This window comes from Schistocerca americana, chromosome 11 (assembly GCF_021461395.2).
Source record: "Schistocerca americana isolate TAMUIC-IGC-003095 chromosome 11, iqSchAmer2.1, whole genome shotgun sequence".
In the NCBI taxonomy this organism is placed as follows: Eukaryota; Metazoa; Arthropoda; class Insecta; order Orthoptera; family Acrididae; genus Schistocerca; species Schistocerca americana.
The window spans coordinates 120,309,166-120,324,090 of record NC_060129.1 but is presented as its reverse complement, the minus strand read 5'-3'; the positions used below and the strand labels follow the sequence as shown (position 1 = coordinate 120,324,090).

General features: G+C 45.0%; 1 protein-coding gene and 1 non-coding gene across 2 annotated transcripts in view; both read left to right on the top strand.

Annotated features, from left to right (window-relative positions):
• The window catches only part of LOC124553357, a 191,644-nt gene that overhangs the window by 119,797 nt on the left and 56,922 nt on the right, over nucleotides 1-14,925 (top strand). The gene's annotated exons all lie outside the window — the stretch shown is intronic.
• Nucleotides 851-925, top strand: Trnas-cga. The gene has a single exon. It is a non-coding gene; the product is annotated as a tRNA-Ser (tRNA).

The window sequence follows — 14,925 nt, the reverse complement described above, 5'->3', positions numbered from 1 at the left end:
CTTTCTCTGCAGTGAGAAATTCAATGACGTCACGTTGCTTGCGACGTACATCACCTACAGACGTCATTCTGCAACTGTCCTGCATCTACGCTATCCGTCGGAAGTGACACAAAATCAGGAGGCTTCTGATAACACGCACGTAACGTTTCGTATACGTAGCATTGTTTTGGGCTGAGAAAAAAAATTATGAGGTGCATTACTTTCTGTGCAACCCTCGTACATTGATGCGAAAGACACAGATGATGTCCTGGTGACCACCACATGTGATAACGACCGCTTCAAACAATTGTAGCTCCAGAAACACAACAGCGTCCACCTCACAACCAATATAGCAGCACACGAGAGGGCGACCTAGTGTAGCACCTGTCACAAAAGCCAGTGATCGGCTGTAGGTGCTTAGAATCAACCTTTAAATACACAAATTATAACCAGAATGAGATTTTCACTCTGCAGCGGAGTGTGCGCTGATATGAAACTTCCTGGCAGATTAAAACTGTGTGCCCGACCGAGACTCGAACTCGGGACCTTTGCCTTTCGCGGGCAAGTGCTCTACCAACTGAGCTACCGAAGCACGACTCACGCCCGGTACTCACAGCTTTACTTCTGCCAGTACCTCGTCTCCTACCTTCCAAACTTTACAGAAGCTCTCCTGCGAACCTTGCAGAACTAGCACTCCTGAAAGAAAGGATATTGCGGAGACATGGCTTAGCCACAGCCTGGGGGATGTTTCCAGAATGAGATTTTCACTCTGCAGCGGAGTGTGCGCTGATATGAAACTTCCTGGCAGATTAAAACTGTGTGCCCGACCGAGACTGGCAGAAGTAAAGCTGTGAGTACCGGGGGTGAGTCGTGCTTCGGTAGCTCAGTTGGTAGAGCACTTGCCCGCGAAAGGCAAAGGTCCCGAGTTCGAATCTCGGTCGGGCACACAGTTTTAATCTGCCAGGAAGTTACACAAATTATAAAGCTATATTAAATCATCTTATTTCCGGAACAGCTCTGTTTAATGTAGTGAAAGAAGACTCACGTTTGTTTACACTGTATTTTATACTTGATTAACTTCTTCAGTTACAATAGCTGCTTATGAAACACATTTGTCAACTACATTTGCCGTGTCTAGAAAATGTAAATAACGCGCCTCCCATAAATCCTGGATTACCTCTCGCAGATCTAGAACATTCTCGTATCTTCTGAGAGATAACATTTTGTAATATTCTTCAACATTCTCCAACATCCTCGAATATTGTTGAAGGTACATTCTGGCCAGTTCCTCCACTCCACCACTCTCTTCCAAGCTGCTTCACTGTTTTCCTATCAGAAGTTCATTGGTGCAATGCCCTCTTTTTGACACCCATATATTCGAACCCAAACCCTGCAGTTACATATTAAACCTTCTTCATGAATTGTACGCGTAACGCCTACTTTTACTTTGTCGCAGAGAACAAATGCTTTCCTTATACACACATATCTTGTAAGGTGTCAGGCAAATCCAACACCTTCCATGAAAACCCTGACATGATAAGCAAATCCAGTAGTATGTCACATAGCTCCGAATAAATCGTGGCATTAAATTAACCAAAGTAACACGAGTAACGAGTGAGCAAATGGAATACCACAGACTAACACAAGATTGCCTAAATGCATGTCATACCTTCCCACCGTGAGACAGACGCAGTTCCGAGGGGAGAAACGAGAACAGAAGCGGAGAGCAGAACCGTGTTAAGCGAGAAGGCCATACGATAAGGGACGGACACCCACGTCGCCAGCTAACCGCTAGGACCACCCCAGACGCAAGTTTTAGCGTGAGACTTTTTCGCGTCTCTGTTACGTCAGGACCACCCCCCAGCCCATGTTAAAAGCTAGAGACCTTCATAAGAACAGTATAGATCTTACGATAACACAAAAAGGGCCACCCCCAGCCGCAAGTTTTAGCGTGAGACTTTTTCGCGTCTCTGTTACGTTGCAAACTTTAAAAACATTGCCCCACCACGAAAAGTATAATGTTTCTCATTGGATAGACAGAATTTTTGTAGGCGGAGCTTGAGGTCAACATTGAGACCCTGATTGGTCAGATGAAAACACAGCCAGATAGTTTTTTTTTAAACCGACTTCGGTAAATTGTAGTAAGCAGAAGTTAGGAAAGAGTTGCTTCCGAGACGGCGAGGAGAGGAGTTGCTTCCGAGACGGCGAGGTGAGCGGAGCTGTGCTTTCCGCCGCCCCCTGACGAACACCGACAAGGTAATGAACGCACGTGATGCCGCATAACAGCGCGTAAGGCTTCACTCAGAACTGCAAAAGTCTCATCTGTTACATCCCCTTTTTGCGTAATACTAGTGTCGGTCGTCAATTAAAGCTCATGGTGTTCACATTTGCCACTTGAAGTAAAAATCTGAAACGCGATGATTTTTCTGTTATATAGTTATTGAGAAGCCACATCAACCACTGTAATTTACAACAAGTTAGATAAGTAATTAAAGATAATTGAGGGTCACTGTAGACCATTTTGATAGTTTTCTCTTTTTATGAAACTTAACTTAAACCTAGATTATAGATGTGATATGGCATAGGTCATCCTTCGATCCATTGTAGAACTTGGAAACCCACTCAGGGAATATTCGTTCACATTTTTGTTGAACACAGTTGGTTTATTTCATCCTGTATTAAAAGATTTCCTTTTATCAATAGTGCAATTTATAAACAATGTTTTGTGAGTAGAATAAAATTTCCAGTGGTAAACTTAACTGCTCTTTCGACGTTATTTTACCAGCTAACTAAAAATAGGAAAGCCTTGAACCCCTTCCACTAAATATAGTTAGTATTAAGATTCTTTTACAGGGAGTGCAGTGGAGCTGACGCTGAAATCATTTATTTGGTTACATCATCGCTAGTCTCACTGAACTCTTCTGAATTCTACATGTCATGTGTGGTCTGGCGTCTCCTTACCAGCAACAGGTCCCAGGTTCAAACTAGTCAATTCCCTAAAAAAACACGCTCAGAGCGACGTTGCGCGAAAGTGGTAGGGAGACACGATATAGAACAAACAGACACCACGCAGAATGTTAAAATCTTCACAGCTAACCGCTGCAGTTCCAAAAGAGAACCTACTTTATCGACGCGGGATAGAGGTTTACCGCACCATGGAAATTTGTGGTAAATTCCTATGGGACCAAACTGCTGAGGTCATCGGTCCCTCCGAGGGAGGACTCGAACCTCCGACGGGGGGACGAGCGCGAACCGTGTCAAGGCGCCCTAGACCGCGCGGCCATCCCACGTGGTGTGTGTGTGTGTGTGTGTGTGTGTGTGTGTTTTCATTGCTACGTATGTTAACTGAAGCAGAATAGATTACAATTTTATACAATGGAACGTATGCTTAGACTTTCGGGACTACAGTTTGTTTATTTCAGAAAGCTTATGTTTAAACATTAAGTTTCGCTGAGTTTCTGTGGGATCCTCGTATGATTCCGAATTTCTAACAGTTTGTAGAACGCCAGGTGGAATAAATAACCTGTTCCCCCGTCCTTAATAGGGTGATCGTATTTCGAATATTACATAGTTTACAGATCAATTCACATCTCAATCATAATCTCTGAAGTAGTACAGCCGAATATCAGTGTGAGTTCATGTTTGGACATGGCTTGTGCTTACCACAGCATCGTGTTGGCCAGCATGACGACAGGACAGTATGCTGAAGTGCGACTGTCGTGCGTAGTGCTAGCTGAAATGTCCCTGTTATAAATTCTCGCTTACAAGCAACCCCTCCAGTGCGTGGTCGCAAGTTCAGTCTGTAGTCATGCTAATTTGAAAGGGCTGTGTTGACACTTATGACTGGAAAAAATATCGGCTGCTAATGACTCACCATATTGCATCAGGTGGGCGGCAGAAAATGAGTGTCCGGTAGGTGCAGAGATCAACCTGCTACGGGATGTAGGTGTTGCACTTTTAAAAAAAATGGACATAGTAGACATTCAAGAACAAAACAAACCATAAAATTGCGTCACGAACAAGTAATGGAAAATGGCGCGCGTCGGTGATCAGAAAAGTTCGCACCATCAAGGTCGAGGGCGAAATGCGTGGGAGTTACAAACCCTGCTGGACGTTCGGCTAGGTATACACTCTTAAACAATACATCTAGAATCACATTGGTGTAACGGGGTGATTAGAACTGATGGAATGTCATAGCGTGCAACGCAATGCGAAACAGAGTGTTTGGGAGCTCATCGTGAAACTGGCTGTAAGGCGTAGCTGCAGACAGTCAGGTAATATGTTTTATAGGCACGAAAAAAAAAAAAAAACATCCAGAGGCTGAATTTGTCCAGTGGTTCCAGGTGGTATGGAAATGGAAATGAGCGTTTGGTGTCAATGGCCGGAAGGCCCCTTACGGGGCAGGTCCGACGTCCTTGGTGCAGGTCTTATCACATTCGATGCCACACTGGGCGACTGCCTGCCGGATGGGGTGAAATGATGATGAAGACAGCACAACACCCAGTCCCTCAGCGGAGAAAATCCCCGACCCAGTCGGGAATCGAACCCAAACCCCTTAGGACGGCAGTCTGTCAAGCTGATTTTTTTGTAATCTCATTTTGTTCGTTTTCGTTCGTTGTATTTGCTCTGGGCGGACGTCGAAAGACACACGTTTCAGTTCGTTGTTGATCGATTAACTCAGTTTTTTTATTACAGAGGGCAATTAGCCCCTTGACCGAACACGGTGAGCTATCGGGGCGGTCTCAAGGTGGTATGATTCGCAGAGCGACACAATTTAAAGAGGTGGGGGGGGGGGGGCAGGGGTTATTTGCTCTAAAGAAGCTGTAATCGAGAAAAACCAAGTTATTATGACCAGCTGTTGGCCAAATGCAGTGTCACACCATAGTTGGCGTTTTCCCACGCCCATTTTCCCACTCTTGCTTGCTGCGACGTAATTATTCCCCGCTGCCCTTGCAAGATCATTCACACGAGAAAGAGTCATTGGGGAAACAGCACCTCCAGCTGGTTTTTCTGCCGGTCCGGCTGGTTCTTGTACACTGAATCGGCAAAGAAACTGGTACAGGCATGCGTATTCCAACAGAGATGGGTAACCAGGCAGAATGTGGCGCTGCGGTCGGCAACGCCTGTATAAGACAACAAATGTCGGGCGCAGTTGTTACATCGGTTGCTGCCGCTACAAAGGCGGCTTTTTTATTTTATTTTATTTTTTTTTTGTCATCAGTCTACTGACTGGTTTGATGCGGCCCGCCACGCATTCCTTTCCTGTGCTAACCTCTTCATCTCAGAGTAGCACTTGCAACCCACGTCCTCAATTATTTGCTTGACGTATTCCAATCTTCCTCTACAGTTTTTGCCCTCTACAGCTCCCTCTAGTACCATGGAAGTCATTCCCTCATGTCTTAGCAGATGTCCTATCATCCTGTCCCTTCTCCTTATCAGTGTTTTCCACATATTCCTTTCCTCTCCGATTCTGCGTAGAACCTCCTCATTCCTTACCTTATCAGTCCACCTAATTTTCAACATTCGTCTATAGCACCACATCTCAAATGCTTCGATTCTCTTCTGTTCCGGTTGTCCCACAGTCCATGTTTCACTACCATACAATGCTGTACTCCAGACGTACATCTTCAGAAATTTCTTCCTCAAATTAAGGCCGGTATTTGATATTAGTAGACTTCTCTTGGCCAGAAATGCCTTTTTTGCCATAGCGAGTCTGCTTTTGATGTCCTCCTTGCTCCGTCCGTCATTGGTTATTTTACTGCCTAGGTAGCAGAATTCCTTAACTTCATTGACTTCGTGACCATCAATCCTGATGTTAAGTTTCTCGCTGTTCTCATTTCTACTACTTCTCATTACCTTCGTCTTTCTCCGATTTACTCTCAAACCATACTGTGTACTCATTAGACTGTTCATTCCGTTCAGCAGATCATTTAATTCTTCTTCACTTTCACTCAGGATAGCAATGTCATCAGAGAATCGTATCATTGATATCCATTCACCTTGTATTTTAATTCCACTTCTGAACCTTTCTTTTATTTCCATCATTGCTTCCTCGATGTACAGATTGAAGAGTAGGGGCGAAAGGCTACAGCCTTGTCTTACACCCTTCTTAATACGCGCACTTCGTTCTTGATCGTCCACTCTTATTATTCCCTCTTGGTTGTTGCACATATTGTATATGACCCGTCTCTCCCTATGGCTTACACCTACTTTTTTCAGAATCTCGAACAGCTTGCACCATTTTATATTGTCGAACGCTTTTTCCAGGTCGACAAATCCTATGAAAGTGTCTTGATTTTTCTTTAGCCTTGCTTCCATTATTAGCCGTGACGTCAGAATTCCCTGTCTCGTCCCTTTACTTTTCCTAAAGCCAAACTGATCGTCACCTAGCGCATTCTCAATTTTCTTTTCCATTCTTCTGTATATTATTCTTGTAAGCAGCTTCGATGCATGAGCTGTTAAGCTGATTGTGCGATAATTCTCGCACTTGTCAGCTCTTGCCGTCTTCAGAATTGTGTGGATGATGCTTTTCCGAAAGTCAGATGGTATGTCGCCAGACTCATATATTCTACACACCAACGTGAATAGTCGTTTTGTTGCCACTTCCCCCAATGATTTTAGAAATTCTGATGAAATGTTATCTATCCCTTCTGCCTTATTTGACCGTAAGTCGTCCAAAGCTCTTTTAAATTGCGATTCTAATACTGGATCCCCTATCTCTTCTAAATCGACTCCTGTTTCTTCTTATATCACATCAGACAAATCTTCACCCTCATTGAGGCTTTCAATGTATTCTTTCCACCTATCTGCTCTCTCCTCTGCATTTAACAGTGGAATTCCCGTTGCACTCTCAATGTTACCACCGTTGCTTTTAATGTCACCAAAGGTTGTTTTGACTTTCCTGTATGCTGAGTCTGTCCTTCCGACAATCATATCTTTTTCGATGTCTTCACATTTTTCCTGCAGCCATTTCGTCTTAGCTTCCCTGCACTTCCTATTTATTTCATTCCTCAGCGACTTGTATTTCTGTATTCCTGATTTTCCCGGCTTATCAAGATTTAAGTGACTTTGTTACAGTGGGCGCACGAGGGATGGGACACAGCATCTCCGAGGTAGCGATGAAGTGGGGATTTTCCCGTACGACCATCTCACGCGTTTGCGGTGAATATCAGGAATCCGGTAAAACATCAAACCTCGCACATAGCTACGCCCAGAAAAAAATCCTGCAAGAAGGGGAGGAACGGCGAATGAAGAGAATCGTTCCGTGTGACAGAAGTGCACCCCTTCAGCAAACTGCTGCAGACATCAGTGCTAGGGCATCAACAAGTGGCAGCGTGCGAACCATTCTACAAAACATCATCGATATGTGCGTTCGGAACCGAAGGCCCACTCGTGTACCCTAGATGATTGCACGACACAAAGCTTTACGCCTCGCCTGGGTCCGTCAACACCGACATTGGACTGTTGATGAGTGGAAACATGTTGCCTGGTCGCACGCGTCTCGTTTCAAATTGTATCGACCAGATGGACGTGTACGGGTATGGAGACAAACTCATAACCCGTGGATCCTGCATGCCAGCAAGGGACTGTGGAAGCTGGTGGAGGCTCTGTAATGGTGTGGGGCGTGTGCAATTGGAGTGATATGGGACCCCTGATACGTCTAGATACGACTCTGACAGGTGACACGTACGTAAGCATCCTGTCTGATCACCTGCATCCATTCATTTCCAAGTGCATTCCGACAGTTCCAGCTCTCCTGCATACCTTGCCGCAGCCCACACGTCCAGAATTACTACAGACTGACTCCAGAACAGTCTTCTGACAAGGGGAGGCCGCCAATTGTGAAATTCAGATTCGATTCATACTGCGCGTAATAAAAGCTCATGGCCAGAGGTGTAATGTGGCAAAGCACCAAGATGCACTTCTCAGCCGTTGTCGAGAAAATCGACAGTTAAAAGAAACCGTTGCGGTGAAATACTCTCTACCGTTAATAACTTTCTACAGCGTAATGGCGCAGCGGTAAGCGCACGGGTTCGTAATCCGAAGGTCGCCGGATCGAATTTAGCGGCATGCAACTTTTTTTTATTATTAGTTTTTTGTAATTCAAGTATATATATATAAGTTGCATGCCGCGAATTAATGAATTGCTTATGCATGTTGGTGAAGGCGGATCGCTCTCCAATTGTACCGCCTCCATTTTTCCGTTTGTTTAACAGGGTGTACCAAAGCTGTCCCGTCCGCACTGATTTTGGACGATGTCATAAGTTGCGCTAGGGACCGCATCTACCTTCTTTCGAAGTTAGCAGGCAACTACGCTGTTATGCGGCGGCTCGTTTCGGCCCATTCAACATCTGTCCATCAAGTGTAACGAGCGAGTAACGGATTTTATAATGCATACCTGCCACAGCAAATTTGTGTTCGTGGGGTCTCTATTCTGATTCGAACGTTTGACTTACGCTATACGTATTCATTTCGGAATATCGTTTCTACGTCTTCCGTTAACTATACGTGGTAAACATTATGAAGACAATTAATAACATTTGTGAAATACAACTTTGTTTGCGGAAAACATAATGATGTTCGAAGTCGCCAGTTTTTCCACGACAAACGACTTTCTACAACTTATTATATGCATAATTGTTGCAACTGACTGCCGGGAATTATATATATATATATATATATATATATATATATATATATATATATATATACATTTGCATTACAAGAAACAAATACTAAAAAAAAAAAAGTTGCTTGGCGCGAGATTCGATCCGGCGACTTTCGGATTACAAACCCGAGCGTTTACCGCTGCGCCATGACGCTGAAGAAAATTGTAAATCGTAGAGAGTATTTCACCGCAACGGTTTCTTTTAACTGTCGATTTTCTCGACAACGGCTGAGAAGTGCATCTTGGTGCTTTGCCACATTACACCTCTGGCCATGAGCTTTTATTACGCGCAGTATGAATCGAATCTGAATTTCACAATTGGCGGCCTCCCCTTGTGAGATGAAACAGTTCCGCTGGCCACCAAACACCCTAGGCACGATTGTTAGTGAGTGTGCTTGGGACGCCTTGCAACGTGCTGTTCAGAAGAGATCTCAACACACTCGCACCCTCGCGGATTTATGGACAGCCCTCCAGAATTCATGGTGTCAGTTCCCTCCAGCACTACTTCAGACATTAGTCGAGTCCATGCCACGTCGTGTTGCGCCATTCTGCGTGCTCGCGGGGGCCCAACACGATAGTAGGCAGGTGTACCACTTTCTTTGGCTCTTCGCTGTAGTTCTGTTGCAGACCATTTCCGCGACATCGGGACGAAGAGCTCTCTCCCGCTTCGCTAACGTCCAGATTCTACATCCGTCTGTCGTCACACGCAACACAAAGATCTTCACAAATCTTTTCTCAGTATGGACGCTGATGTGGTTTTTCAGCAGGATGTCGTCGTTATTCTGCGAGTGCTATTCATCTCATGATTTCCTCGAGACATGTAATGTTTGCTTCTGCTGTGCTTCCCAGATAGTGACGTTCCGTAATCTTCTCCAGTTGCTCGCTCTATATTTTTATGTTAGTCTTACCTAGATAACAGGACGCAGCATGTCATTCTCAATGGAGAGAAGTCTTCCGAAGTAAGAGTGATTTCAGGTGTGCCGCAGGGGAGTGTCATAGGACCGTTGCTATTCACAATATACATAAATGACCTTGTGGATGACATCGGAAGTTCACTGAGGCTTTTTGCGGATGATGCTGTGGTGTATCGAGAGGTTGTAACAATGGAAAATTGTACTGAAATGCAGGAGGATCTGCAGCGAATTGACGCATGGTGCAGGGAATGGCAGTTGAATCTCAATGTTGACAAGTGTAATGTGCTGCGAATACACAGAAAGATAGATCCTTTATCATTTAGCTACAAAATAGCAGGTCAGCAACTGGAAGCAGTTAATACCATAAATTATCTGGGAGTACGCATTAGGAGTGATTTAAAATGGAATGATCACATAATGTTGATCGTCGGTAAAGCAGATGCCAGACTGAGATTCATTGGAAGAATCCTAAGGAAATGCAATCCGAAAACAAAGGAAGTAGGCTACAGTACGCTTGTTCGCCCACTGCTTGAATACTGCTCAGCAGTGTGGGATCCGTACCAGATAGGGTTGATAGAAGATATAGAGAAGATCCAACGGAGAGCAGCGCGCTTCGTTACAGGATCATTTAGTAATCGCGAAAGCGTTACGGAGATGATAGATAAACTCCAGTGGAAGACTCTGCAGGAGAGACGCTCAGTAGCTCGGTACGGGCTTTTGTTGAAGTTTCGAGAACATACCTTCACCGAGGAGTCAAGCAGTATATTGCCTCCTCCTACGTATATCTCGCGAAGAAACCGTGAGGATAAAATCAGAGAGATTAGAGCCCACACAGAAGCATACCGACATTCCTTCTTTCCACGAACAATACGAGACTGGAATAGAAGGCAGAACCGATAGAGGTACTCAAGGTACCCTCCGCCACACACCGTCAGGTGGCTTGCGGAGTATGGATGTAGATGTAGATGTAGATACCACCTTTCATATCCGTAACTGCCGGCCGGAGTGGCCGAGCGGTTCTAGGCGCTCCAGTCTGGAACCGCGCGACTGCTACGGTCGCAGGTTCGAATCCTGCCTCGGGCATGGATGTGTGTGATGTCCTTAGGTTAGTTAGGTTTAAATAGTTCTATGTTCTAGGGGACTGACGACCTCAGATGTTAAGTCCCGGAGTGCTCAGAAACACTTGAACCACTTGAACACTAGGGCCACCAAAGATGACCAAAGTCAGAGATATCGATGTCGAGACTACGAACTGTCCGCAACTCGTGATCTCCTCCTTAATAAAATGGTTCAAATGGGACTTACAAGCTGAAGTCATCAGACCCCTAGAACTTAGAACTACTTAAACCTAACTAACCTAAGGACATCACACACATCCATGCCCGAGGCAGGATTCGAACCTGCGACCGTAGCGGTCGCGCGGTTCCAAACTGAAGCGCCAAGAACCGCTCGGCCACACCGGCCTGCCTCCTCAATATCACTGTCCCAATACCCGTGTTGTTGTATAACATGGGGCGACCAGTATCGAAGCAATGTTCGGCAGTAGCAGATCTACTAGGCTGCTGTAATCGTGTGAGCCGTTTATGTTCAGTTCATCGGTCCTCCACGGTCCTGATAGTTTGACCAATATATGCCATGCCACAGCCACACGAAATGCGATATACACCCGCCTTACGCAAACCGAGATAATCCTTTAGATACCTAGTTATTTGCATGCACGTCCAGCTATTGGGACAGTGTTATTAAGGAGGCAGTTGAGATTAAATTAGCGAGCAACCTTGTAAACAGGGATAGAGGTTTTCGTTTAAACACTGCTTGGGTTCCTCCTACCTCCCCTGTCAAGAAACAGAGGGACAGAGTCAATATTACCTCACCTGCTAGTTCGTAGTCTTTCACTATTGATGCCTCTGACTTTGGTTATGTTAGGTGGCACTATTGTTCAGTGTGGGTGTTATCTTTCCTGCTTTAGTCCAAGAACCAAGTTTTAAATTTGCCTGTACATAGCCTGTCCGTTGCAGTTTGCCTTGAAAATGGCGGGGTGTTCTCCCGCCGAAATATCAGCGGTCGCTGTAAATATTACCGGGCTGAATTCCCGTAAGCTGTTAGAAAATTGTATACGCCAGGAGAAACTCAGCTCTTAGAACGTACCTGTTACGGCGTAAACTGAAGTGCTGGCACCCAGTCGGGAACAGTATGGGAGAGATGGCTGTCAGGAGACGTCGGCCAATCGCACGCTGACCGTCCCCTCTCCAGGATGACAACGCGACAGCAGTGGCCTCTATACGAAAGAGGAGATAAGCGACGCACCCGTGTGGTTGCGACCCAGTTCAATAGCAGCTTCAAGACCAGTGCACTGTATAGCGGCGTCAAATCTAATCACTTTCCTTGTACACTCCACGCAGCCCGGAATTGTATACAGTGTGGTCCATTGATGGTGACCAGGCCAAATATCTCACGAAATAAGCGTCAAACGAAAAAACTACAAAGAACGAAACTTGTCTAGCTTGAACGGGGAATCCAGATGGCGCTATGGTTGACCCGCTAGATGGCGCTGCCGTAGGTCAAATAGATATCAACTGCGTTTTTTTTTAAAAATAGGAACCCCCTTTTTTTATTACATATTCGTGTAGTACGTAAAGAAATATGAATGTTTTAGTTGGACCACTTTTTTCGCTTTGTGATAGATGGCGCTGTTATAGTCACAAACGTATAAGTACGTGGTATCACGTAACATTCCGCCAGTGCGGACGGTATTTGCTTCGTGGTACATTACCCGTGTTAAAATGGACCGTTTACCAATTGCGGAAAAGGCCGATATCGTGTTGATGTATGGCCATTGTGATCAAAATGCCCAACGGGCGTGTGCTATGAATGCTGCTCGGTATCCTGGACGACATCATCCAAGTGTCCGGACCGTTCGCCGGATAGTTACGTTATTTAAGGAAACAGGAAGTGTTCAGCCACATGTGAAACGTCAACCACGACCTGCAACAAATGATGATGCCCGAGTAGGTGTTTTAGCTGCTGTCGCGGCTAATCCGCTCATCAGTAGCAGACAAATTGCACAAGAATCGGGAATCTCAAATAGATCGGTGTTGAGAATGCTACATCAACATCGACTGCACCCGTACCATATTTCTATGCACCAGGAATTGCATGGCGACGACTTTGAACGTCGTGTACAGTTCTGCCACTGGGCACAAGAGAAATTACGGGACGATGGCAGATTCTTTGTGCGCGTTCTATTTAGCGACGAAGCGTCATTCACCAACAGCGGTAACGCAAACCTTCATAATATGCACTACTGGGCAACGGAAAATCCACGATGGGTGCGACAAGTGGAACATCAGAGACCTTGGCGGATTAACGTATGGTGCGGCATTATGGGAGGAAGGATAATTGGCCCCCATTTTATCGATGGCAATCTAAATGGTGCAATGTGTGCTGATTTCCTACGTAATGTTCTACCGATGTTACTACAAGATGTTTCACTGCATGATAGAATGGCGATGTACTTCCAACATGATGGATGTGCGGCACATAGTTCGCGTGCGGTTGAAGCGGTATTGAATAGCATATTTCATGACAGGTGGATTGATCGTCGAAGCACAATACCGTGGCTCGCACGTTCACCGGATCTGACGTCCCCGAATTTCTTTCTGTGGGGAAAGTTGAAGGATATTTGCTATCGTGATCCACCGACAACGCCTGACAACATGCGTCAGGGCATTGTCAATGCATGTGCGAACATTACGGAAGGCGAACTACTCGCTGTTGAGAGGAATGTCGTTACACGTATTGCCAAATGCATTGAGGTTGACGGACATCATTTTGAGCATTTATTGCATTAATGTGGTATTTACAGGTAATCACGCTGTAACGGCATGCGTTCTCAGAAATGATAAGTTCACAAAGGTACATGTATCACATTGGAACAACCGAAATAAAATGTTCAAACGTACCTACGTTCTGTATTTTCATTTGAAAAACGTACCTATTACCAACTGTTGGTCTAAAATTGTGTGCCATATGTTTATTATTATTACAGCGCCATCTATCACAAAGCGAAAAAAGTGGTCCAACTAAAACACTAATATTTCTTTACGTACCACACGAATATGTAATAAAAAATGGGGGTTCCTATTTAAAAAAAACGTTGATATCCGTTTGACCTATGGCAGCGCCATCTAGCGGGCCAACCATAGCGCCATCTCGTTTCCCCTTCAAGCTAGACGAGTTTCGTACTTTGTAGTTTTTTCGTTTGACGCTTATTTCGTGAGATATTTGGCCCGGTCACGATCAATGGAGCACCCTGTATACAGGATGTTACAAACAGTTACTGCCAAACTTTAAGGAAACATTCCTCACACACAAATAGAGAAAAGATGTTATGTGGACATGTGTCCGGAAACGCTTAATTTCCATGTTAGAGTTCATTTTAGTTTCGTCAGTATGTACTGTACTTCCTCGACTCACCGCCAGTTGGCCCAATTGAAGGAAGGTAATGTTGACTTCGGTGCTTGTGTTGACATGCTACTCATTGCTCTACAGTACTAGGATCAAGCAGGCATCGTTGGTGATGTCTCGATTGGGCCCCATGTTCTTCCACCTACGCTCAATGGAGCACGTTATCATGATTTCTTACGGGATACTCTAGCTGTGCTGCTAGAACATGTGCCTTTACAAGTACGACACAACATGTGGTTCATGCACGATGGAGCTCCTGCACATTTCAGTCGAAGTGTTCGTACGCTTCTCAACAACAGATTCGGTGACCGACGGATTGGTAGAGGCGGACCAATTCCGTGGCCTCCACGCTCTCCTGACCTCAACCCTCTTGACTTTCATTTGCGGGGACATTTGAAAGCTCTTGTCCACGCAACCCCAGTACCAAATGTAGAGACTCTTCGTGCTCTTATTGTGGACGGCTGTGATACAATACGCCATTCTCCAGGGCCGCATCAGCGCATCAGGGATTCCGTGCGACGGAAGGAGGGTGGATGCATGTATCCTTGCTGACGGAGGACATATTGAACATTTCCTGTAACAGAGTGTTTGAAGTCACGCTGGTACGTTATGTTGCTGTGTGTTTCCCTTCCATGATTAATGTGATTTGAAGAGAAGTAATAAAATGAGGTCTAACGTGGAAAGTAAGCGATTCCGGACACATGTCCACGTAACATATTTTCTTTCTTTGTGTGTGAGGAATATTTCCTGAAAGTTTGGCCGTACCTTTTTGTAACACCCTGTATACTGAAGAAAATTGCTGATTTAATGTGTCGCCCTTTGCTTGCGAAACATCTGTGCAATTGACAAAATTAAGCGTTGTAATCTTTTCATTTTGTAATAAAACTCATTAATACG